At 39.8% G+C, this 25049-nt stretch overlaps 1 pseudogene; it reads right to left on the bottom strand.

The window, feature by feature from the left end:
* Nucleotides 1-622: 622 nt before the first annotated feature.
* On the bottom strand, nt 623-24595 carry LOC122218535 (annotated as a pseudogene).
* Between the last annotated feature and the right edge of the window lie 454 nt (nt 24596-25049).

The following is a 25049-nucleotide window of genomic DNA, read 5'->3' as shown; positions in this document are numbered from 1 at the left end:
TTGTGTTTTAACAGGCATCTAGGTGATTTTGATGCAACTGGAGTTGGAGATCACTGCCTGGGGAATGGACTGAGAACTGACCAGAGAATTTGGGTAGAGTGGATGGGAGTAGGACCTGAAGAGGCAATATCAATTAATGTGAATTGATCTAGAAATCAGGATACTGGGTTTCCACCATTACCTTTGCCATGGAAACCTGAGAAAATAATCTAGTTTTAATGACTTTTTTACATCTGAAAAAGATTTTGAAGATCACCTAGACCTAGGGTTCCAAATAGGGATTTTCTTATGTGACAAGTCTAATCTCCTGATCCGCAGGCTTTAGAGGGATTTATAGGTGTCTGCCAGGTTGACAGCTGGGATGTGGGGATACTTTTACAGCTGATATCACTGATCTATCCAAATTTCTTATTTTTCTTCAGGAAAAAAGAAGGCAATTATCTATCCTTTAGTAATTGCTAGTTCTCTGTTCTCTCTTTTCTTCAGGGATCATGCCAATACTGGCTGTCTTTTACAAGCTTACTTTCTGTTACAATTTTGCATTGCTTTGGTGAATCATCATTGAGGTGGCTGGAGAAGTGTGGGGCACTTGGGTTCTTAGGCTGTGACTTTGTACTCAAATTCAGCCGAGATTGAGGATTTCTGGGGCAAAAGTCTTTGTCAGTTTACTTTTCTTTGAAGTATTGCTTGTTCGCAAACCAAATGGATTTTTTTTTAGTGCTCCTGCAATCAGTAGCAACTAGAGAAAGAGAGAGAAAAATGCATTTGAAGTAGTTTCTTGGAAATCATTCAAAGGTTTCAACAAGTTGGATATATTATTTACCACCATGTGAGTTCTCAAAAACAGCTTTTGAACTCTTAGAATCTTATCTATTTTGACATTTAAAATTTTTTTAATTATTATTTTTAATGTTTATTTATTTTTGAGAGAGAGACAGAGAGACAGAGTATGAGCAGGGGAGGGGCAGAGCGAGAGGGAGACACAGAATCCGAAGCAGGCTCCAGGCTCTGAGCTGTCGGCACAGAGCCCCATGCAAGGCTCAAACTCATGGACCGTGAGATCATGACCTGAGCGGAAGCTGGACACTTAACCAACTGAGCCACTCAGGCGCCCCTATTTTGACATTTTTTAATGAAATATTTTTAGTCAGCTAAGCACACTGGAAAAAATAAAATTTTCATTTGAATTATAGCCATTTCTTTAAGGTGAATCTTTAATTTTAAGTGCAACTAATACTTCAAAATGAATTTAAACAACATTGTGGGTAATGGTTTTGATCTGTTTCCAAGAAAAATGAATACTTCATAGCTGCAGATTTGTTACAGTACTAATTAGTTCCTGCACCAGCAAGGACAGTATTCAGAAGGATGAGGAAAAAATGTGGAACAGCAATAGCAGTAGCCAGGGAAGACAGAACAAGAGAGGACATGAGAGAGGAGACAGGAGAGAGGAGAGGAGTAAGGAGAGAAAAAGGAGTGAGAGAAAGAGCGAGAAGGAAAGGAGACCAAGTAAGAGTGTATGAAAGGCAGTGGTCAGGCTCTCTCTACTCCACCCTTGTTAAAATTGTGTCATTTCCAAGGGATGAGAAGCTGCTCTTCAGTTTCAAGCTAATGCTTTCCCAGAAAATGTTTCCTTTGTTCCCTAAATTATTGATTGGGCGATTAGGGATCTAAAATGATATTGTAATTCATTGTAAGATTCTTCCCAAAGTGTGACCTCCTGGAACACACTGATTGAGTTGCTACACTGCCATCTGAGTAATTGAAGAGAGGGTAGAAGTGCCCGAGAGCAGGAGATAGATGTCCATGGAAAATAGATAATTTCTGCAGGGTCCCCTGTGCAAGCCTGGCTCCAGGGGGGTTGAAGAGTCCAATGGAAGGTTGGAAATTGTTCTACACTGTCCTTTCTGAGAAAGAGTATAGGGTCTTCCTGCCAGTCCCTGTTCGCAGGGTGGAAATTCTCACTGGACTCTCTGTTTAGGAGTCAAGAGCACTCGCCCCTACCCATCTGTCACACCTGAACACAGAAATTGTTGACCCAGAAGCGTGGGTTATCTAGTCATGAATCTGTCAAGGCACGGACGAGTTCTTAGAGTCTGGGAGGTGCAGTGGTATAGCTGTGGAAAGGGTGATATTTGGCATCATAAAGCCCTGAATTTAAATCCTTTCACCACCGCTTAATGGAAATCATCTTGGAAAAGGTAATGTAATTGGTGTCTCTGTTTCTTAGTGTTCCCATCTGTAAAATGGAGATGATGAGAAAACAGTGGGGCCAATACATGGATAAAAAGATATAATATAAATAAAAGGCTTATTAGTATCATGCCGAGTAAGTATCTCCATAAATTTTAACCGTTAATTCATTTTGCAGTTATATTTATGTTGTCATCCTTTCTATTGTTGTCAGAGGCAGGATGATAAGGGGCAGATTGGGGTATTGGTTCACCAGATAAGGAGCAAATGAAAGGATCTGGGAACCAGTGATGTGTACTAGGACAGAAAGCAACCAGGTCTTGAGAAAAAGATAGAGTATGGAGACCAGAAACTTAAGCTAACACTTAACTTAGTATATTACCAATATTGGTATCCATCATTTACTGATTATCTGCCAAGTGCTACTCTTCTATTGTACTATTATATACAATACTATAGTGTTGTATAATCCTCATATCTACTCTCTGAAAAAGAGAGCATTATTTTCTTATTTGGACTAGTGAGAATAAAGGGCCCAGAACATTTACATAGCAATTGAGAACCCAAGTTCTCATTTCAAGGTCTGTAATTTTTCCATTGCACCCACACTTCAGGTGAATGCTCTTCAGGCCATTGTAAATATCTGTGGGTTCTGATCTCTTTTCTACATTTTTCTTTTCTTTATCTTAATGGCTAGGATTTTTGGCCCCTGAGAAAGCTTCAGAAGTCTGCTCCTCCCCTCTATCTTTCTCCTCTCATCTCTTTAATTTCCTGGCTCCTGTTTTATTTTGTGTTATTGGTGGGTCTTATTGTACCTCTGATTTTATTATGAGCAAAATACTTTGAAGGGGGGACTATTGCAGTCAGACATTGTCTTTCCCCCCCATTACCTTCGATCGGGTCTTTATTCAAAATTAGCAGTCCAAAATGATTGGACTTTTATGGAATACACAAATTTAAGTTTTTATGCAGCAGGCTTGTTTAGTTCCGTGGTGGGCTTCTATTTTTTTCTTTTCTTTTTCATGGCTAAATCTGTTTCTTTTCCAGGCAACTTTGACCATGTCACAACTCATCTGAGCCTTAATGTCTCCACCTACAAATGAAATAATAGATAATAAAGTATCACTGATTGTAATGAGACATGTAAAGTTAGAGCATTTTTCTTGACTGATATTGGAAGCTTTTTTGTAAAAAATTTACATACAAGTTAGTTAGCATATAGTGCAACAGTGATTTCAGGAGTGGATTCATTAATACTCCTTACCCATTTAGCCCCCCCCCCCCAAACCCACCAGCAACCCTCTGTTTGTTCTCCGTATTTAAGAGTTTCTTATGTTTTTCCCCCTCCCTGTTTTTATATTATTTTTGTTTCCCTTCCCTTGTCTTCATCTATTTTGTATCTTAAAGTCCTCATATGAGTGAAGTCATATGATAATTTATCTTTCTCTAATTTAGCTTAGCATAATACCCTCTAGTTCTATCCACATAGTTGCAAATGGCAAGATTTCATACTTTTTGATTGCCGAGTAATACTCCATTTTGTGTGTGTGTGTGTGTGTGTGTGTGTGTGTATGTATGTGTATATATATATATATATATATATGGTGTATATATATATATATATATATATATATATATATATATATATATACACACACCACATCTTCTTTATCCAATCATCGATTGATGGACATTTGGGCTCTTTCCAAATGTCTTTGGCTATTGTCGATAGTGGTGCTATAAACATGGGGGTGCATATGCCCCTTCGAAACAGCATATACCTGTGTCCCTTGGATAAATACCTAGTAGTGCAATTGCTGGGTCTTAGGGTAGTTCTATTTTTAATTTTTTGAGGAACCTCCATATTGTTTTCCAGAGTGGCTGCACCAGTTTGCATTCCCACCAACAAGGCAAAAGAGATCCTCTTTCTCTGCATCCTCGCCATCACCTGTTGTTGCCTGAGTTGTTAATGTTAGCCATTCTGACAGGTGTGAGGTGGTATCTCACTGTGGTTTTGATTTGTATTTCCCTGATGATGAGTGATGTTGAACATTTTTTCATGTGTCGGTTGAAGAAGTGTCTATTCATGTCTTTTGCCCATTTCTTCACTGGATAATTTGTCTTTTGGGTGTTGAGTTTGATAAGTTCTTTATAGATTTTGGATATTAACCCTTTATTGGATATGTCATTTGTGAATATCTTCTCGCATTCCGTTGGTTGCCTTTTAGTTTTGCTGATTGTTTCCTTCGCTGCGCAGAAGCTTTTTATACTGATGAGGTCCCAGTAGTTACTTCACTGTGCAGAAGCTTTTTATACTGATGAGGTCCCAGTAGTTCATTTTTGCTTTTGTTTCCCTTGCCTCTGGAGACGTGTTGAGTAAGAAGTTGCTGTGGCCGAGGTCAAAGAGGTTTTTGCCTGCTTTCTCCTTGAGGATTTTGATGGTTTCCTGTCTTACATTTAGGTCTTTCATCCGTTTTGACTTTTTGTGTATGGTGTAAGAAAGTGGTCTGGGTTCATTCTTCTACATGTCACTGTCTGGTTTTCCCAGAACCACTTGCTGAAGAGACTGTCTTTATTCCATTGGATATTCTTTCCTGCTTTGTCAAAGATTAGTTGACCATATGTTTGTGGGCCCATTTCTGGGTTCTCTATTCTATTCCATTGATCCGAGTGTCTGTTTTTGTGCCAGTACCACACTGTCTTGATGATTACAGCTTTGTAGTACAGCTTGAAGTCTGGGATTGTGATATCTCCAGCTTTGTTTTGTTTTTGTTTTTGTTTTTCTCAATATTTCTGTGGCTATTCGAGGTCTTTACTGGTTCCATACAAATTTTAGGATTATTTGTTCTAGCTCTGTGAAGAATGCTGGTGTTATTTTGATAGATATTGTATTGAATATGTAGATTGCTTTGGGTAGTATTGACATTTTAACAATATTTATTCTTCCTATCCAGGAGCATGGAATATTTTTCCATTTTTTTTTGTGTGTGTGTCTTCTTCAATTTCTTTCATGAGATTTCTATAGTTTTCAGTGTATAGATTTTTTTCCTCTTTGGTTAGATTTATTCCTAGCTATTTTATGGTTTTGGGGACAATTGTAAATGGGACTGATTCCTTGATTTCTCTTTCTGTTGCTTCATTATTGGTGTATAGGAATGAAACCATATTCTGTGCATTGACTTTATATCCTGTGACTTTGCTGAAGTAATGGATCAGTTCTAGCAGTTTTTTGGTGTTCCATATAGAGTATCATGTCATCTGCGAAGAGTGAAAGTTTGACCTCTTCCTGGCTGATTTGGATGACATTTATTTCTTTGTTTTGTCTGATTGCTGAGACTGACTTCCAGTACTATGTTGAATAACAGTGGCAAGAGTGGACATCCTTGTCTTGTTCCTGACCTTAGAGGGAAACCTCTCAGTATTTCCCCATTGAGGATGCTATTAGCATTGGGTTTTACATACATGGCTTTCGTGATCTTGAGGTATGCTCCTTCTACCCCTACTTTCTTGAGGGTTTTTATCAAGAAAGGATGTTGTATTTTGTCAAATGCTTTCTCTGTGAGGGAGAATAGGAAGATGGCGGCATAGGAGGATGCTGGGCTCACCGCAGGTCCTGCTGATCACTTAGATTCCACCTACACCTGCCTAACTAACCCAGAAAACCACCAGAGGATTAGCAGGACGGAGTCTCCGGAACCAAGCGCAGAGGAGAGGCCCACGGAAAAGGGTAGGAAGGGCGGCTAGGTGGTGCGCGCTCCACGGACTGGTGGGAGGGAGCCGGGGCGGAGGGGCGGCCCGCTGGCCAAGCAGAGCCCCTAAGTCTGGCTGGCAAAAGTGGAGGGGCCGAACGGAGTGTGTTCCGACAGCAAGCACGACTTATCATCTGGGAGGTCATAAGTTAACAGCTCTGCTCAGAAACTGGGAAGGCTGGAGGACAAAGGGAGGGAGAGTTGCTGAGCCCCAGGACAACAGAGCTCAGTTTGTTGGGGAACAAAGGCGCTCGCCAGCGCCATCTCCCTTGCCCATTCGCCAGCCAAAATCCCAAAGGGAACCAGTTCCTGCCAGGGAACTTGCTTGCTCCACGCAAACACCCAACGCTGTGCTTCTGCGGAGCCACCCCTCCGGCAGCGGGTCTGACTCCCTCCCGCTGCCACAGGGCCCCTCCTCAAGTGGATCACCTAAGGAGAAGCGAGCTAAGCCTGCCCCTCCTGCCCCCGTGCACCTTGCCTACCCACCCCAGCTAATACGCCAGATCCCCTGCACCACAAGCCTGGCAGTGTGCAAGTAGCCCAGACGGGCCACGCCACCCCACAATGAATCCCGCCCCTAGGAGAGGGGAAGAGAAGGCACACACCAGTCTGACTGTGGCCCCAGAGGTGGGCTGGGGGCAGACATCAGGTCAGACTGCAGCTCTGCCCACCAACTCCAATTATACACCACAGCACAGGGGAAGTGCCCTGCAGGTCCGCACCACTCCAGGGAATATCCAAACTGACCAAACGGAAGAATTCCCCTCAGAAGAATCTCCAGGAAATAACAACAGTTAATGAACTGATCAAAAAGGATTTAAATAATATAACAGAAAGTGAATTTAGAATAATAGTCATAAAATTAATCGCTGGGCTTGAAAACAGTATAGAGGACAGCAGAGAATCTCTTGCTACAGAGATCAAGGGATTAAGGAACAGTCAGGAGGAGCTGAAAAACGCTTTAAACGAAATGCAAAACAAAATGGAAACGACGACGGCTCGGATTGAAGAGGCAGAGGAGAGAATAGGTGAACTAGAAGATAAAGTTATGGAAAAAGAGGAAGCTGAGAGAAAGAGAGATAAAAAAATCCAGGAGTATGAGGGGAAAATTAGAGAACTAAGTGATACACTAAAAAGAAATAATATACGCATAATTGGTATCCCAGAGGAGGAAGAGAGAGGGAAAGGTGCTGAGGGGTACTTGAAGAAATAATAGCTGAGAACTTCCCTGAACTGGGGAAGGAAAAAGGCATTGAAATCCAAGAGGCACAGAGAACTCCCTTCAGACGTAACTTGAATCGATCTTCTGCACGACATATCATAGTGAAACTGGCAAAATACAAGGATAAAGAGAAAATTCTGAAAGCAGCAAGGGATAAACGTGCCCTCACATATAAAGGGAGACCTATAAGACTCGTGACTGATCTCTTTTGAAACTTGGCAGGCCAGAAAGGATTGGCACGAGATCTTCAATGTGCTGAACAGAAAAAATATGCAGCCGAGAATCCTTTATCCAGCAAGTCTGTCATTTAGAATAGAAGGAGAGATAAAGGTCTTCCCAAACAAACAAAAACTGAAGGAATTTGTCACCGCTAAACCAGCCCTACAAGAGATCCTAAGGGGGATCCTGTGAGACAAAGTACCAGAGACATCACTACAAGCATAAATCATACAGACATCACCATGACTCTAAACCCGTATCTTTCTATAATAACACTGAATGTAAATGGATTAAATGCGCCAACCAAAAGACATAGGGTATCAGAATGGATAAAAAAACAAGACCCATCTATTTGCTGTCTACAAGAGACTCATTTTAGATCTGAGGACACCTTTAGATTGAGAGTGAGGGGATGGAGAGCTATTTATCATGCTACTGGAAGCCGAAAGAAAGCTGGAGTAGCCATACTTATATCAGACAAACTAGACTTTAAATCAAAGGCTGTAACAAGAGATGAAGAAGGGCATTATATAATAATTACAGGGTCTATCCATCAGGAAGAGCTAACAATTATAAATGTCTATGCGCCGAATACCGGAGCCCCCAAGTATATAAAACAATTACTCATAAACATAAGCAACCTTATTGATTAGAATGTGGTCATTGCAGGGGACTTTAACACTCCACTTACAGAAATGGATAGATCATCTAGACACATGGTCAATAAAGAAACAAGGGCCCTGAATGATACATTGGATCAGATGGACTTGACAGATATATTTAGAACTCTGCATCCCAAAGCAACAGAATATACTTTCTTCTCGAGTGCACATGGAACATTCTCCAAGATAGATCATATCCTGGATCACAAAACAGCCCTTCATAAGTATACAAGAATTGAAATTATACCATGCATACTTTCAGACCACAATGCTATGAAGCTTGAAATCAACCACAGGAAAAAGTCTGGAAAACCTCCAAAAGCATGGAGGTTAAAGAACACCCTACTAACGAATGAGTGGGTCAACCAGGCAATTAGAGAAGAAATTAAAAAATATATGGAAACAAACGAAAATGAAAATACAACAATCCAAACGCTTTGGGACGCAGCGAAGGCAGTCCTGAGAGGAAAATACATCGCAATCCAGGCCTATCTCAAGAAACAAGAAAAATCACAAATACAAAATCTAACAGCACACCTAGAGGAAATAGAAGCAGAACAGCAAAGGCAGCCTAAACCCAGCAGAAGAAGAGAAATCATAAAGATCAGAGCAGAAATAAACAATATAGAATCTAAAAAAACTGTAGAGCAGATCAACGAAACCAAGAGTTGGTTTTTTGAAAAAATAAACAAAATTGACAAACCTCTAGCCAGGCTTCTCAAAAAGAAAAGGGAGATGACCCAAATAGATAAAATCATGAATGAAAATGGAATGATTACAACCAATCCCTCAGAGATACAAACAATTATCAGGGAATACTATGAAAAATTATATGCCAGCAAATTGGACAACCTGGAAGAAATGGACAAATTCCTAAACACCCACACTCTTCCAAAACTGAATCAGGAGGAAATAGAAAGCTTGAATAGACCCATAACCAGTGAAGAAATTGAATCGGTTATCAAAAATCTCCCAACAATAAGAGTCCAGGACCAGATGGCTTCCCAGGGGAGTTCTACCAGACGTTTAAAGCAGAGATAATACCTATCCTTCTCAAACTATTCCAAGAAATAGAAAGGGAAGGAAAACTTCCAGACTCATTCTATGAAGCCAGTATTACTTTGATTCCCAAACCAGACAGAGACCCAGTAAAAAAAAGAGAACTACAGGCCAATATCCCTGATGAATATGGATGCAAAAATTCTCAATAAGGTACTAGCAAATCGAATTCAATGGCATATAAAAAGAATTATTCACCATGATCAAGTGGGATTCATTCCTAGGATGCAGGGCTGGTTCAACATTCGCAAATCGATCAACGTGATACATCACATTAACAAAAAAAAAAGAGAAGAACCATATGATCCTGTCAATCGATGCAGAAAAGGCCTTTGACAAAATCCAGCACCCTTTCTTAATAAAAACCCTTGAGAAAGTCGGGATAGAAGGAACATACTAACATCATAAAAGCCATTTATGAAAAGCCCACAGCTAACATCATCCTCAATGGGGAAAAACTGAGAGCTTTTTCCCTGAGATCAGGAACACGACAGGGATGCCCACTCTCACCGCTGTTGTTTAACATAAGTGTTGGAAGTTCTAGCATTAGCAATCAGACAACAAAAGGAAATCAAAGGCATCAAAATTGGCAAAGATGAAGTCAAGCTTTCACTTTTTGCAGATGACATGATACTATACATGAAAAATCCGACAGACTCCACCAAAAGTCCGCTAAAACTGATACATGAATTCAGCAAAGTTGCAGGATACAAAATCAATGTACAGAAATCAGTTGCATTCTTATACACTAACAATGAAGCAACAGAAAGACAAATAAAGAAACTGATCCCATTCACAGTTGCACCAAGAAGCATAAAATACCTAGGAATAAATCTAAGCAAAGATGTAAAAGATCTGTATGCTGAAAACTATAGAAAGCTTATGAAGGTAATTGAAGAAGATATAAAAAAATGGAAAGACATTCCCTGCTCATGGATTGGAAGAATAAATATTGTCAAAATGTCAATACTACCCAAAGCTATCTACACATTCAATGCAATCCCAATCAAAATTGCACCAGCATTCTTCTCGAAACTAGAACAAGCAATTCTAAAATTCATATGGAACCACAAAAGGCCCCGAATAGCCAAAGTAATTTTGAAGAAGAAGACCAAAGCAGGAGGCATCACAATCCCAGGCTTTAGCCTCTACTACAAAGCTGTCATCATCAAGACAGCATGATATTGGCACAAAAACAGACACATAGACCAATGGAATAGAATAGAAATCCCAGAACTAGACCCACGAAGTTAGTATGGCCAACTAATCTTTGACAAAGCAGGAAAGAACATCCAATGGAAAAAAGACAGTCTCTTTAACAAATGGTGCTGGGAGAACTGGACAGCAACATGCAGAAGGTTGAAACTAGACCAGTTTCTCACACCATTCACAAAAATAAACTCAAAATGGATAAAGGACCTGAATGCGAGACAGGAAACCATCAAAACCCTAGAGGAAAAAGCAGGAAAAGACCTCTCTGACCTCAGCCGTAGCATTGTCTTACTCGACACATCCCCAAAGGCAAGGGAATTAAAAGCAAAAATGAATTACTGGGACCTTATGAAGATAAAAATCTTCTGCACAGCAAAGGAAACAACCAACAAAACTAAAAGGCAACCAACGGAATGGGAAAAGATATTTACAAATGACATATAGGACAAAGGGCTAGTATCCAAAATCTATAAAGAGCTCACCAAACTCCACACCCGAAAAACAAATAACCCAGTGAAGAAATGGGCAGAAAACATGAATAGACACTTCTCTAAAGAAGACATCTGGATGGCCAACAGGCACATGAAAAGATGCTCAGCCTCGCTCCTTATCAGGGAAATACAAATCAAAACCACACTCAGATATCACCTCATGCCAGTCAGAGTGGCCAAAATGAATAAATCAGGAGACTATAGATGCTGGAGAGGATGTGGAGAAACGGGAACCCTCTTGCACTGTTGGTGGGAATGCAAATTGGTGCAGCCACCCTGGAAAGCAGTGTGGAGGTTCCTCAGAAAATTAAAAATAGACCTACCCTATGACCCAGCAATAGCACTGCTAGGAATTTACCCAAGGGATACAGGAGTACTGATGCATAGGGGCACTTGTACCCCAATGTTTATAGCAGCACTCTCAACAATAGCCAAATTATGGAAAGAGCCTAAATGTCCATCAACTGATGAATGGATAAAGAAATTGTGGTTTATATACACAATGGAGTACTACATGGCAATGAGAAAGAACGAAATATGGCCCTTTGTAGCAACGTGGATGGAACTGGAGAGTGTGATGCTAAGTGAAATAAGCCATACAGAGAAAGACAGATGCCATATGTTTTCACTCTTATGTGGATCCTGAGAAACTTAACAGAATCCCATGGGGGAGGGGAAGGGAAAAAAAAAGGTTAGAGTGGGAGAGAGCCAAAGCATAAGAGACTGTTAAAAACTGAGAACAAACTGAGGGTTGATGAGGGGTGGGAGGGAGGGGAGGGTGGGTGATGGGTATTGAGGAGGGCACCTTTTGGGATGAGCACTGGGTGTTGTATGGAAACCAATTTGACAATAAATTTCATATATTGAAAAAAAATGCTTTCTCTGCATCTATTAAGAGGATCATATGGTTCTTGTTCTTTCTTTTATTGATGTGATGAATCACAGATATTGAACCAGCCCTGCATTCCAAGTGTAAATCCCACTTGGTCGTGGTGAATAACTTTTTTAATGTATTGTTGGAGCTGGTTGGCTAATATCTTGTTAAGGATTTTTGCATCCATGTTCATCAGGGAAATTGGTCTATAGTTCTCCTTTTTTGTGGGGTCTCTGTCTGTTTTTGGAATCAAGGTAATGCTGGCTTCATAGAAAAAGTTTGGAAGTTTTCCTTCCATATCTATTTTTTGGAACACCTTCAAGAGAATAGGTGCTTAGTCTTCCTTAAACATTTGGTAGAATTCCCCTGGAAAGCCATCTGGCCCTGGACTCTTGTTTTTTGGCAGATTTTTGATTGCTAATTTGATTTCTTTCCTGGTTATGGGTCTGTTCAAATTTTCTCTTTCTTCCTGTTTCAGTTTTGGTAGTGTATGTTTCTAGGAATTTGTCCATTTCTTCCAGATTGCCCATTTTATTGGCATATAATTGCTCATAATATTCTCTTATTATTATTTTCATTTCTGCTGTGTTGGTTGTAATCTCTCCTCTTTCATTCTTGATTTTATTTTTTGGGGGCCTTTCCTTTTTCTTTTTTATCAAAGTGGCTAGTGGTTTATCAATTTTGTTAATTCTTTCAAAGAACCAGCTTCTGGTTTCATTGATCTGTTCTACTTTTTTTTTTTTTTTTTTGGTTTCCATAGCATTAATTTCAGGTCTATTCTTTGTTATTTCCTGTATTCTGCTGGTTTGGGGTTTTATTTGCTGTTCTTTTTCCAGCTCCATAAGGCATAAGGTTAGGTTGTGTATCTGAGATCTTTCTTCCTTCTTTAGGAAGGCCTAGATTGCTATATACTTTCCTCTTATGACTGCCTTTGCTGTGCCCCAGAGGTTTTGGGCTATGGTATTATCATTTTCATTGACTTCCATATACTTTTTAATTTCCTCTTTAACTTCTTGGTTAGCCCATTCATTCTTTAGTAGGATGTTATTCAGTCTCCAAGTATTTGTTACCTTTCCAAATTTTTTCTTGTGGTTGATTTCGAGTTTCATAGCGTTGTGGTCTGAAATTATGCACAGTATGATCTCGATCTTTTTGTATTTACTTAGGGCTAATTTATGTCCCAGTATATCGTCTATACTGAAGAACGTTCCATGTGTACTGGAGAAGAATGTATGTTCTGCTGCTTTAGGATGAAATGTTCTGAATATATCTGTTAAGTCTATCTGGTCCAGTGTGTCATTCAAAGCCATTGTTTCCTTGTTGATTTTCTGTTTAGATAATCTGTCTATTGTTGTAAGTGGGGTGTTGAAGTCCCCTACTATTATGGTATTATTATCAATGAGTTTTTTTATGTTTGTGATTAACTGATTCATACATTTGGGTTCTTTCACATTTGGTGCATAAATGTTTATAATTGTTAGGTCTTGGTGGATAGCCCCTTAATTATGATATAATACCCTTCTTCATCTCTTATTACAGTCTTTATTTTAAAGTCTAGATTGTCTGATTTAAGTACGGCTACTCCAGCTTTCTTTTGTCGAGCATTGACATGATAGATGGTTCTCCATCCCTTTACTTTCAGTCTGAAGGTGTCGTTTAGGTCTAAAGTGGATCTTTTGTAAACAGCATATAGATGGATCTTATTTTCTTATCCATTCTGTTATCCTATGTCTTTTTATTAGAGCCCTTAGTTCATTGATGTTTAGAATGAGTACTGAAAGATACAAATTTATTGTCATTATGTTGCCTGTAGAGTTTGAGTTTCTGGTGGTGTTCTCTGGTCTTTTCTAGTCGTTGTTGCTTTTGGTCTGCCTCTCTCTCTCTCTTTTTGCCTTTTCTCCCCCCAGAGAGCCCCCTTACAATTTCTTGCAGGGCTGGTTTAGTAGTCAATTAACTCCTTTTTGTTTGTCTGGGAAGCTTTTTCTCTCTCCAGCTTTGCTAGATAAGCAATTCTTGGGTACATATTTTTCTGATTCAGCACATTGAATATATCCTGCCACTCCATTTTGGCTTGCCAAATTTCTGTGGATAGGTCTGCTGCAAACCCGATCTGTCTTCCCTTGTATGTTAAGGACGTTATCTTCCCTTGCTGCTTTCATGATTCTTTTCTTGCCTGAGTATTTTGTGAATTTGACTATGATAGGCCTTGCTGATTGTTGGTTTTTGTTGAATCTAATAGGAGTCCTCTGTGCTTCCTGGATTTTGATGTCTATGTCTTTCCCCAGGTTAGGAAAGTTTTCTGCTATGATTTGTTCTCATAAACCTTCTACCCCTTTTTCTCTCTCTTCATCTTCTGGGATCCCTATGATTCTGATATTGTTCCTTTTTAATGAGTCACTTAGTTCTCCAATTCTTAAATTGGGCTCTTTTGTCTTAGTCCTCCTTTTTTTCTGCTCCATTATTCTCCATAAGTTTGTCCTCTATAGCGCTGCTTTGCTGCTCTGCCTCATCCATCCTTCCCGCCATGGCAACATTGAAGATTGCAGGTCTGTTATAGCATTTTTTAAATTTCATCCTGACTAACTTTTACTTCTTTTATCTCCACAGAAAGGGATTCTAATCTGTTTTCAAGACTAGTTAGTATTCTTATTATTGTGATTCTAAATTCTGGTTCAGACATCTTGCTTGTATCTGTGTTGATTAAGTCCCTGGCTGTCATTTCTTCCTGCTCTTTCTTTCGGGGTGAATTCCTTCCTTTCATCATTTTGAAGGAAGAAAGAAATTAATAAGTTAAAAAAATTAAAATTAAAAATTTTAAAACAACACACACACAAAAATCAAATGATGCTAGATCCTAGGTGTGTTTTGGTCTGGTTGTTGAAAGGGGCTTACTAGATTAGAGAAAAAAGAGAAAGATAAGAAAAGACAAAAAAAAAAAAAGAAAAAGAAGAAAAGGAAAAAAAAGGAAAACATTTGAAAATTTGAAAAAATGTATGCAATGAAATAGAATAAAATTAAATGATGGAAGCAAAATATAATTTGAAAAATTTACAAAGAAGTAAAAATATATTAGAAAAAATTAAAGAAAAATGTTTTTAATAATAATTGAAAATAAAAATAATTTTTTCTCTTTCTGTATTCAAGAAAAAGAAAAGAAACAAAAAAGGAAAAAATTGAATAAATGGACCAGTGAACAGACTGAGATACAACTGAAATTACCTTGTTTTCCCCTAGCAGTCAAAGTATGAAGCACTTTATAGTCCGTAAACTAAGCAGGCAGAGAGACTTGTGGTGTTCCTGAAGAGCGAGGTTGTTCCAGTTTGGTGGGGCCTAGTGTAATGTCCATTATCCACTAGATGGCGCTGCTTAATTTACTGGGGTGGATTGTTGTGGTACTTGTAAGTGAGTATGCACATGTGTGGGAGGGGTGAAAATGGCACCACCCAGCTACCCAGTCTCTAGTATGGGAACTCTGTTCTTCCCTATCAGCAATCATGCACCCATCCTTTGTCTCTGGCTTCCATCCACTACCTACTTGTACCCTGTCCATGACCAAGCTATCAGATTGCCAGGCGGCACCTCCCTCCTGAATTTTATCTTGTATGCGGATGTGTTTCCCAACCCCTCACTTCTGAGAAACTGCGTCTTTGACCCACTCAGACCTTTGGGGGAGGGTCTCACCAAGCAATGGCCAGGTGCCAGCCTCACCCAGGAACATTTGCAGGACTGTGCTGCTGCTAATTCCCAGAGACTGTGGCTGGGTGCCAGCCTGCCCCAGAAAAAGGTGATGCGATCGCGTAGCAGCAGCCTTTCAGGGATTATGGAAAACCACAACATACATCTGGTGCCAGGCTTCACCCTTAACGTCTTTGTTCCAGAACCAGCAAATGTGGTTGTTCTCTGGGGTCTGCTGTGACCTTTGCCTGTGGGATGGCCACACAGCCTCTACCAAATGTCCTTCCAGCAGGGGAACCACCTCTGCCTGTGTGGCCCAAGGACCCCAAGGACTTCACTCTCTGCTTCTGGGGATTCACCGTTCCCACCAGAGCTCCACCAGGTGTCAAGCTGTGGAGTTTTAGACTCTACACTCCCCTGTTTATAGAGTCTTAATGGAATTTAAACCCTCTCCTTTCTCCTTTCGCCCTGTTTTGTTCAGTCCTTGTGGCTGTTTCCACTTTTTCCACTTTCTCTCCAGCTGCTTTTGGGTGCTTTTCCCATACTCTCCCCTCATCTCTGTTCTCTCTCCACAAGCAAAAACAGCTCCCTGCCCTCCCTCCGCAGCTTCTGTCTCCCCCAGTTCACCTCTCCATGCCATGAACCTGCTGAGTTCTGTGGTCGGATTGTGCAGATTGTTGTGTTAATCCTCAAACAGTTTTCTAGGTGTGCAGGATGGTTTAGTGTTGATCTGGCTGTATTTCATGGATGAGAGATGCAAAACAAACTTCCATGCTGTTCTGCCATCTTGTCCCCTCTCCCATGGTGGGTTTCTTTTCTGCAGGCTTCCTCTATGCTTCTGGTTTCTTGGTAGCTGCAGGCTTTTTTCCTGCCAAAGGTTTCTTTTTCCTTTTTTTTTAAATTTTTTCCAAAAATTTATTCAAGTTATAACCTATAGTGTAGTATTGGTTTTAAGAGTAGAATTTAGTGATTAATCACATATAACACCCAGTGCTTATCCCACAAGTGCCCTTTTTAATGCCTATCACCCATTTAGCCCATTCCGTACCCACGTCCCTACAGCAATCCTTAGTTTGTTCTCTCTAGTTAAGAGTTTCTTATCATTTGTCTCCCTCTCTGTTTTTATTTTTCCTTCCCTTCCCCTATATTCATCTGTTTTGTTTCTTAAATTCCACATATGAGTGAAATCACATGATATTTGTCTTTCTCTGATTGACTTATTTCACTTAGCATAATACACTTTAGTTCCATCCACATTGTTGCAAATGACAAGATTTCATTCTTTTTGATCACCAAGTAATATTCCATTGTGTGTGTGTGTGTGCGTGTGTGCGTGTGTGTGTGTGTGTGCATGCCATATCTTCTTTATCCATTAACCAGTCAAAGAACATTTGGGTTCTTTCCATAACTTGGCTATTGTTGATAGTGCTGCTATTAACATTGGGGTGCATGTGTCCATTGAAATCAGTATTTTTGTATCCTTTCAATTAATACTTAGTAGTGCAATTCCTAGGTCATATGGTAGTTCTATTTTTAACTTTTATAGAGCCTCCATATTGTTTTCCAGAATGGCTGCACCAGTTTGCATTCCTACCAACAGTATGAGAGGGTTCCTTTTTCTCTGCATCCTTGGTAACATCTCTTATTTCCTGAGTTGTTAATTTTAGCCATTCTGACAGGTATGACATGGTATCTCATTGTGGTTTTGTTTTGTTTTGTTTGTTTGTTTTATTTTTTAGAGAGAGAGAGATCAAGAGCAAGTGAGCAAGCAGAGGGGAGAGGCAGGGGAGAGGGGAGAGAGAATCCCGTGGCCATGGGATCATGCCCTGAGCCAAAATCAATAGTTGGACATTCAAGTGACTGAGCCACTCAGGTGACCCCTCACTGTGATTTCGATTTGTGTTTCCCTGATCATGAGTGCCATTGAGAATTTTTTTCATGTATCTTTTTCATGTAGCCATTTTTCATGTAGCCTTTTGTATGTCATCTTTGGAGAAATGTCTGTTCATGTCTTGTGCCCATTTCTTAACTGGATTATTTATTTTTTGGGTGTTGAGTTTGATAAGTTATTTATAGATTTTGGGTACTAGCCCTTTATCTGGTATATCATTTGCAAATATTTTATTCCATTCTGTAGGCTGCCTTCTAGTTTTGTTGATTGTTTCCTTCACTGTGCAGAAGGTTTTTGTCTTGATGAAGTCCCAATAGTTCATTTTTGCTTTTGTTTCCCTTGCCTCCAGTGACATGTCTAATAAGAAGATGCTGCAGCCGAGGTCAGAGGGATTGCTGCCTGTGTTCTCCCTTGGGGATTTTAATGGTTTCCTGTCTCACATGTAGGTCTTTCATTATTTTGAATTTATTGTTGTGTATAGGTAAGAAAGTTGTCCAGTTTCATTGTTTTGCATGCCACCGTCCAGTTTCCCCAGCACCATTTGTTGAAGATACTGTCTTTTTTCCATTGGATATTCTTTCCTGCTTTGTCAAATATTAATTGGCCATATAGTTGTGGGTTCATTTCTGGGGTCTCTATTTTGTTCCATTGATCTAAGTGTCTATTTTTGTGTCAGTACCATACTGTCCTGTGATTAAAGCTTTGCAATACAGTTTGAAGTCTGGAATTGTGATGCCTCCCTCTTTGTTTATCTTTTTCAAAATCACTTTTAGGGTCTTTTCTAATTTCATGCAAATTTTGGGATTGTTTGTTCTGGCTCTGTGAAGAATGCTGGTGTTATTTTGATAGAGATTGCATTGAATGTGTAGATTGCTTTGGGTAGTATAGACATTTTAACAATATTTGCTCTTCTAATCCATGAGCATGGACTATTTTTCCATTTCTTTGTGTCTTCTTTAATTTCTTTCATAAGTGTTCTGCAGTTTTCAGAGCACAGATCTTTTACCTCTTTCGTTACGTTTATTCCTAGGTATCTTATGGTTTTTGGTGCAATTGTAAATGGGATCAATTCCCTGATTTCTTTTCTGCTCTTTCATTATTGGTGTATAGAAATGCAACAGGTTTCCTTACATTGATTTCATATCCTGAACTTTGATAAATTCGTATGTTAGTTCTAGCAATTTTTTGGTGTAGTCTTTTGGGTTTTCCACATAGATTATCATGTTATCTGCAAAGAGTGAAAGTTTGATTTACTTCTTGCCAATTTGGATGCTTTTTATTTCTTTTTGTTTTCTGATTGCTGAGGCTACGACTTCCATTACTATGTTAAATAGTAATGGTGAGAGTGGACACCATTGTCATATTCCTGATCTTAGGGGGAAATGTTCTCAGTGTTTCCTTGTTGAGGATGATATTAGCTGTGGGTCTTTTATTTATGGCCTTTATGATACTGAGGTATGGTTCCATCTATTCCTACTTTGTTGAAGGTTTTTATCAAGAATGGATGCTGTATCTTGTCAAATGCCTTTTCTGTATCAATTGAAAGAATCATATGATTCTTATCCTTTCTTTTATTAAGGTGGTGTATTATGGTGATTGATTTGTGAACATTGAACCAACCCTGTACCCAGGAATAAATTCCAGTTGATCATGGTTAATAATTGTTTTAAGTACTGTTAGATTTGATTTGCTAGTATCTTGTGCAGATTTTTTTGCATCCAGATTCATCAGGGATATTCATCTATAACTCTCCTTCTTAGTGGAGTCTTTGGTTTTGGAATCAAGGTAATGCTGGCCTCACAGGATGAATTTGGCAGCTTTCCTTCCATTTCTATTTGTTGGAACAATTTCAGAAGAATGGGTATTAATTCTGCTTTAAATGTCTGGTAGAATTCCCCTGGGAAGCCATCTGGCCCTAGACTCTTATTTGTTGGGAGATTTTTGATTACTGATTCAATTTCTTTACTGGTTATGGGTCTGTTCAAATTTTCTGTTTCTTCCTCTTTCAGTTTTGGTAGTTTCTAATCTTTCTTGGAATTTATCCACTTCTAGATTGCCCAATTTATTGGTATATAATTGCTGATAATATTCTATTATAATTGTATTTCCATGGTGTTTGTTATAATCTCTTCTCTTTCATTCATGATCTTACTTATTTGAGTCCTTTCTCTTTCTTTTTAATAACTACGACTAGGGGCTTATCAATTTTGTCAATTCTTATAAAGAACAAGCTCCTAGTTTTGTTGATCTACTATTTTTTAAAATTTCTATATCATTTGTATCTGCTCTCATTTTTATTTCCCATTTTCTTCTGGTTTTAGGTTTATTTACTGTTCTTTTTCCAGCTCCTTTAGGTTTAAGGTTAGGGTGTGTATTTGAGACCTTTCTTGCTTCTTGATATAGGCCTTTTTGCTGTATACTTCCTTCTTTTGCCCTCCTTTGCTCCATCCCAAAGGTTTTGGATTGTCATGTTTTCATTTTCATTTGCTTACATTTATTATTTTAATTTCTTATTTAATTTACTGGTTAGCCCATCACAGTTAGTAGGATGTTCTTTAATCTCCATGTATTTGTGGTCTGTCCAGTTTTGTTTGTTTGTTTGTTTGTTTTTTTGTTTGACTTCAAGTTTCATAGCATTGTATTGTAGTCTGAAAATATGCATGATATTATCTCAATCTTTTTGTCCTGGTTAAGGCCTGATTTGTGACCCAGTGTATGATCTATTCTGGAGAAGGTTCCACGTGTACTTTAAAAGAATGTGTAGTCTGCTGCTTTAGAATTAAATGCTCTGAATATATGTTAACTCCATCTGGTCCGGTGTATCACTCAAAGCCATTGTTTCCTTGCTTATCTTCTGCTTAGATGATCTGTCCATTGTTGTAAGTGGGTGTTAAAGTCCCCTAGTATTATTCTATTACTATCAATGAGTTTCTTTGTTAATTTATTTGTATATTTGGGTGCTTCCAAGTTTGGCACATAAATATTTACAATTATTATATCTTCTTGCTGGATAGACCCCTTTATTATGTTATAGTGCCCTTCATCTCTTATTACAATCTTTGGTTTAAAATTTAGTTTGTCTGATATAAGTATGGTTACTCAGTTTTTTTTTTGTTTTTTGTGTTTTTTGTGATGTCCATTGACATGATAAATTGTTCTCCATCTCGTCACGTTCATCTGGAAGTGTCTTTGGGTCTCATGTGAATCTTTTATAAGCAGCATATCAATGGATCTTGTTTTTTTATGCATTATGATACCTTATGTCTTTTGATTGGAGTATTTGGTCTATTTACATTCAGAGTAATTATTGATCAGTATGAATTTGGTGCCATCGTATTACCTATAAAGTTGCTGTGCTTGTAGATTGTCTCCATTCCTTTCTAGTCTTTGTTGGTTTTGGTCTCTCTTTCCTGATCAAAGTGTCCACTTTAATATTTATTGCAGAGCTGGTCTAGTGTTTACAAACTCCTTTAGTTTTTGATTGTCTTGGAAACTCTATCTCTCCTTCTATTCTGAATGATAGCCTTGCTGGATAAACTATTCTTGGCTGTGGGGCACCTGGGTGGTTCAAATGGTTAAGTGTCAGACTTTGGCTCAGGTTATGATCTCACAGTTCTTCAGTTGGAGCCCCACATCAGGATCTGTGCTGACAGCTCAGAGCCTGGAGCCTGTGTAGGATTCTGTGTCTCCCTCTCTCTCTGCCCCTCCTCTGCTCATACTTTCTCTTTCTCTCTCTTAAAAATAAAGAAAAACATTAAAAATATTAAAAGTATTCTTAGCTGAGTATTTTCTCCATTTATTTCATTGAATGTATCATGCCACTCACTTCTGACCTGCCAACTCCCTGGACAGGTCTGCTGCTAACCTAATATGTCTATCCTTACAAGGTTAAGGACCTTTTGTTCCTAGCTGCTTTCAAAATTCTCTTTTTCTTTGATTTTTTGCAAGTTTTACTATGACATGTCTTGGTGTTGACCTGTTTTGGTTGATTTTGAGGGGGGGGGTCTCTGTGCCTCTTGGACTTGAATGCCTGTTTCCTTTCTCAGATTATAGAAGTTCTCAGCTATGATTTTTCAAATAAACCCTCTGCACCTTCCCCTACTCTTCTTCTGGGACTCCTGTGATACAGATAATATTGTGCTTTATGGAATCACTTAATTCCCTGGGTCTATAGTCTTGATATAATAGTTTTATTTCCCTTTTCTTTCCAGCTTCAATATTTTCCATAACTTTATCTTTTATATCACTTATTCATTCCTTGGCTTCTTCCATCCTCATTGTGATTACAATCAGTCAGTTTTGTATCTCAGGTATAGCATTTTTTTTAACTTCAACCTATTTTTTAGGTCTTTTATCTCTGTAGCAAGGGTTTCTCTGGTGTCTCCTATGCTTCTTTCAAGCCCAGCTAGTATTCTTATAACTGTTCCTCTAAATTCTTGTTCAGATATATTGCTTATATCTTTTTTGAGTAAATCCCTAGCTGTGATTTCTTCTTGATCTTTCTTTTGGGGAGAATTATTTCATCTTGTCATTTTGTCTAGGTTTCTGTGTTTTGTGTGTTATGAAGTCTTGTTATGTTTCCTGATCCTGAGAGTAATGCTATAGTGAGAAAGGGTTATACACTTTACAAAGCCTGGTGCTTCAGGAAATGGTTAAGATATATGCTGTGTACACTCTACTGTTATGATTTGGCTGCTCTTTGCCCCAGGTAAGTCGTGTGCAGAGTACCTCCTTGCTTGTAGTGGAGAGTGTTTGGACCTTTAACTAGGTGTGCTTTAATTTGTTTTTTAAATAAGCCTGATTAAATATAAAAAAGTGCTGATCCAAAGAGAGAGAAAAGGAAAAGGAAAAAAAATCCCCAGATAAGCAAATAAACAAAAAAGTATAAGCCTCATTCCAAAGAAACAGAAAGAAAGAAAACAACAATGACAACAACAACAACAACAACAAACAAACAAACAAAGAAAGCCTAGTCCTATTTCCACCAGAACTAAAGCTGACACTTTGGAGCACTCTATGATCAGTAGACTTGGTGCATACAGGGGGTCTGTGCTTGTTCTCTGGGGGAGAGACCTGCCATGCTGGCTCACAGTCAGACCTGCTTTAGAAAAGATGTCCCTACAGGGCCCAGCATGGCGAGGTTTGGTGTAAGCGGCTCCACCCTCCACTGAGGGTGCTATGTTGTTCATTGAATGTAGGTGTTCCAAACATGCTGGCTGTCAGGGGAAGATGGTGTCACGCCACTCTCTTATCCCTGTTTAGGGGAGCTCATGCCCACTGCTGTTCAGGAAGCCCTCACAGAAAAGGGAACAACCTCCCTTTTTGTGTCCTAGGCTTCCATCAGATCCCTGCCCTCAACCTGTCTGTGCCTGGGGCCAATGAATGCCCAGTGCCACAGTTCTCCTGTGTTTTATTTCTGGCCTGTGGCTGGGATTCAACACTCTAAATTGTAAAGGATCAGCAAGGCACAGACCAGATTCCCTTCTCCAGAGGAGGAGGTCTGTGCTGTGTCTGGTGCTGGCTTTTTCCCAGTGAAGCAGTTGCACAGCTGCGTAGGCACTTGGAGTTTATGGTGAAGCACAGCAAAAAGCTGTGATCAGGTTATCTGTCCTCCGTGTGCATTTCTGTCCCTTGCGGATGAATGGCTGCTCACTGGTGCCCACTCAGTCCTTTGTCCTTGGAGAGGCAGTATACCCTCTTCCAAATGTACTCCAGGAAAGGGAACATTCTCTCCTAGTGCGACCCAGGGGATCTCTACACCACACTGTCCTCTGTCCACTCTGTCCAGTGTTTGCCTGTCTCCCTAGGAGCACTGCTGCCCACCTGGTTTGACTCCAGCAAATGGTGCTGACTTCTAAAACCTCAGAATTTGAGTTCCATTGTTTGTAAAAACTTGCAATAGTCAGTTCCTGTTGATTCCCCAGTCAGTGGTTTGGGGGAAGTGTATTTCTTGCATGAACCCCATGCACTGCTCTCTCCCCCTCTCTTTTTCTCTGTCTTCTCTCTGTGAAAAGGGCTCCCTCTCCACTGCAACACCACAGCTTTTCTCTCCCCCATTTTACATCTCCGCACCTGCCACCTTCTCTTCTCTAATTGTGAGGATCGTTCTCTTCATCCTCAGATCGATTTGTTAGGTGTTCCAAATGATTTGATGTTGATCTAGCTATGTTTGAGGGACGAGGCAAGCCCGGGGTCCCCTTACTACACTGCCATTGTAACTCCTCCTCCTCTTCTGCTTCTTAACACTGACAGCCTTCTTTCCTTTCTTCCCTACCACAAGCTTCTGGCCTGGAACCCTTTTATCTGATTTGGCTTCTAATACTGCTCCTGCCTTATCCATCTGGAATTTGTGATTCTTGGCCCAGTGAAGAATGGTGTTCTGGTGCATGGTCTTTTCACATGGGTGTAGCTTCAATATGATTCTCAGGTTTTTCAGTGAATACTTCTTCAGAACTCTGCACTGAATCTTCTTATGTGGTACTTGGAGGGCTCTTGGGATCTCTGGGCTCTTCAAGATTCTGCTAAGGTCTGTATTAAGCATCTTGTGCATGGGAAGATTGTAGTCACTCCTGAGGGAGGCATGCTTACCCCTAGTGCCATACAGAGTGTCTAGCTTGCAGAAAGCAAGCATTTCAATCCAAATGCAGAAAGGCCCCACATGCCCACCAGGAGTAAGTTTCAAAATGTTCTATGTGCTTCTATTAAGTAAAGTAATTCCATGGACGTTTCTGAAGGCCTTAATGTTTCTTCATTATAGATGATGCAGGGGTCCCTGTGCTGGATACAATGACAGTTGCTCATTTTGCCCTTGCCAGCTCTCATTCTCTGAGAGGCATAGACCTTTTTGATATCATTCTTCCTTGGTCTTTTTATAGCCTTCAACCACCAAAGAAAGTTCAGGAACTTCCTCAATATGAAGACTTTTAGACATGACCAGCACTAGTAAGGCTGAGGCAGCCAGGGCAGAGTGATGGCATATTGCTTCTGTGTTGTGTTCATTCTGTGGTGCCAAAGGCACCAAGTTTTGGTTGGTGCAAACATGTGGCCCCTATGACACATATTTCCAAAAGCACCCTGGACAGAATGGTAAGTTCCACCACTTCGAACTCTGGAAATTTGAGTCATGGCTCTGCCAGTCTCTCTAAGACTCAGCACTGGTTTGATGACCTGCTAGTTCACTGACACCAGATGGCTCTTTGCTGTTTTCATGCAAGTTGGTGTGAACAAAGTTCATGGTATTGGGTCGAATGGGAGCCTTGAACACTGCAAAGTAACATTAATTTCCAGATGACTCCTCCTTCTTGGAGTATACAGATATTAATGGAGGAGCACAGTCCATCATAGGGAGAGGAGAGGGCCATACTCCTGTATCAGTTGGATATTGTGTGTAGCAATTCATCCCCAAACACCTATTTATTATTTCTCAAAGTCTGTGAGTTGACTGAGGGTTGACTGATCTTGGCTGGGCTTGGCTTGCAGGTGGCTGTGCTCCATCCTCCTGCTGGGATCGTCAAGCCAGCCCCAGTTTGTTCTTGACAGTGGCAATGGCAGAGGTTCAAAAGAGCAAGTGGAAGCATACAAGACTTTTCAAAGCCATCTTATTCTGTGGGCCAAAGAAAATCATATGTTTGAGCCCCAAATTAGGAAGTAGGAGTACCCTCATCTACAGTGGATGACACTACAAAAATATATGGCAAAGGATATAGAATTAGGGAGAAGCAGGGAATTAGGACTATTGATGCAATTTATCACAGAGATGTGTCAACCAAGCAATCATTTTACAATCTACTGTTACTTGTTGG

The sequence above is a fragment of the Panthera leo genome, chromosome B1 (genome assembly GCF_018350215.1).
Source record: "Panthera leo isolate Ple1 chromosome B1, P.leo_Ple1_pat1.1, whole genome shotgun sequence".
Taxonomy (NCBI): Eukaryota; Metazoa; Chordata; class Mammalia; order Carnivora; family Felidae; genus Panthera; species Panthera leo.
Note: the sequence above shows the minus strand (reverse complement) of the source record. Positions and strands in the feature narration are given on the sequence as shown.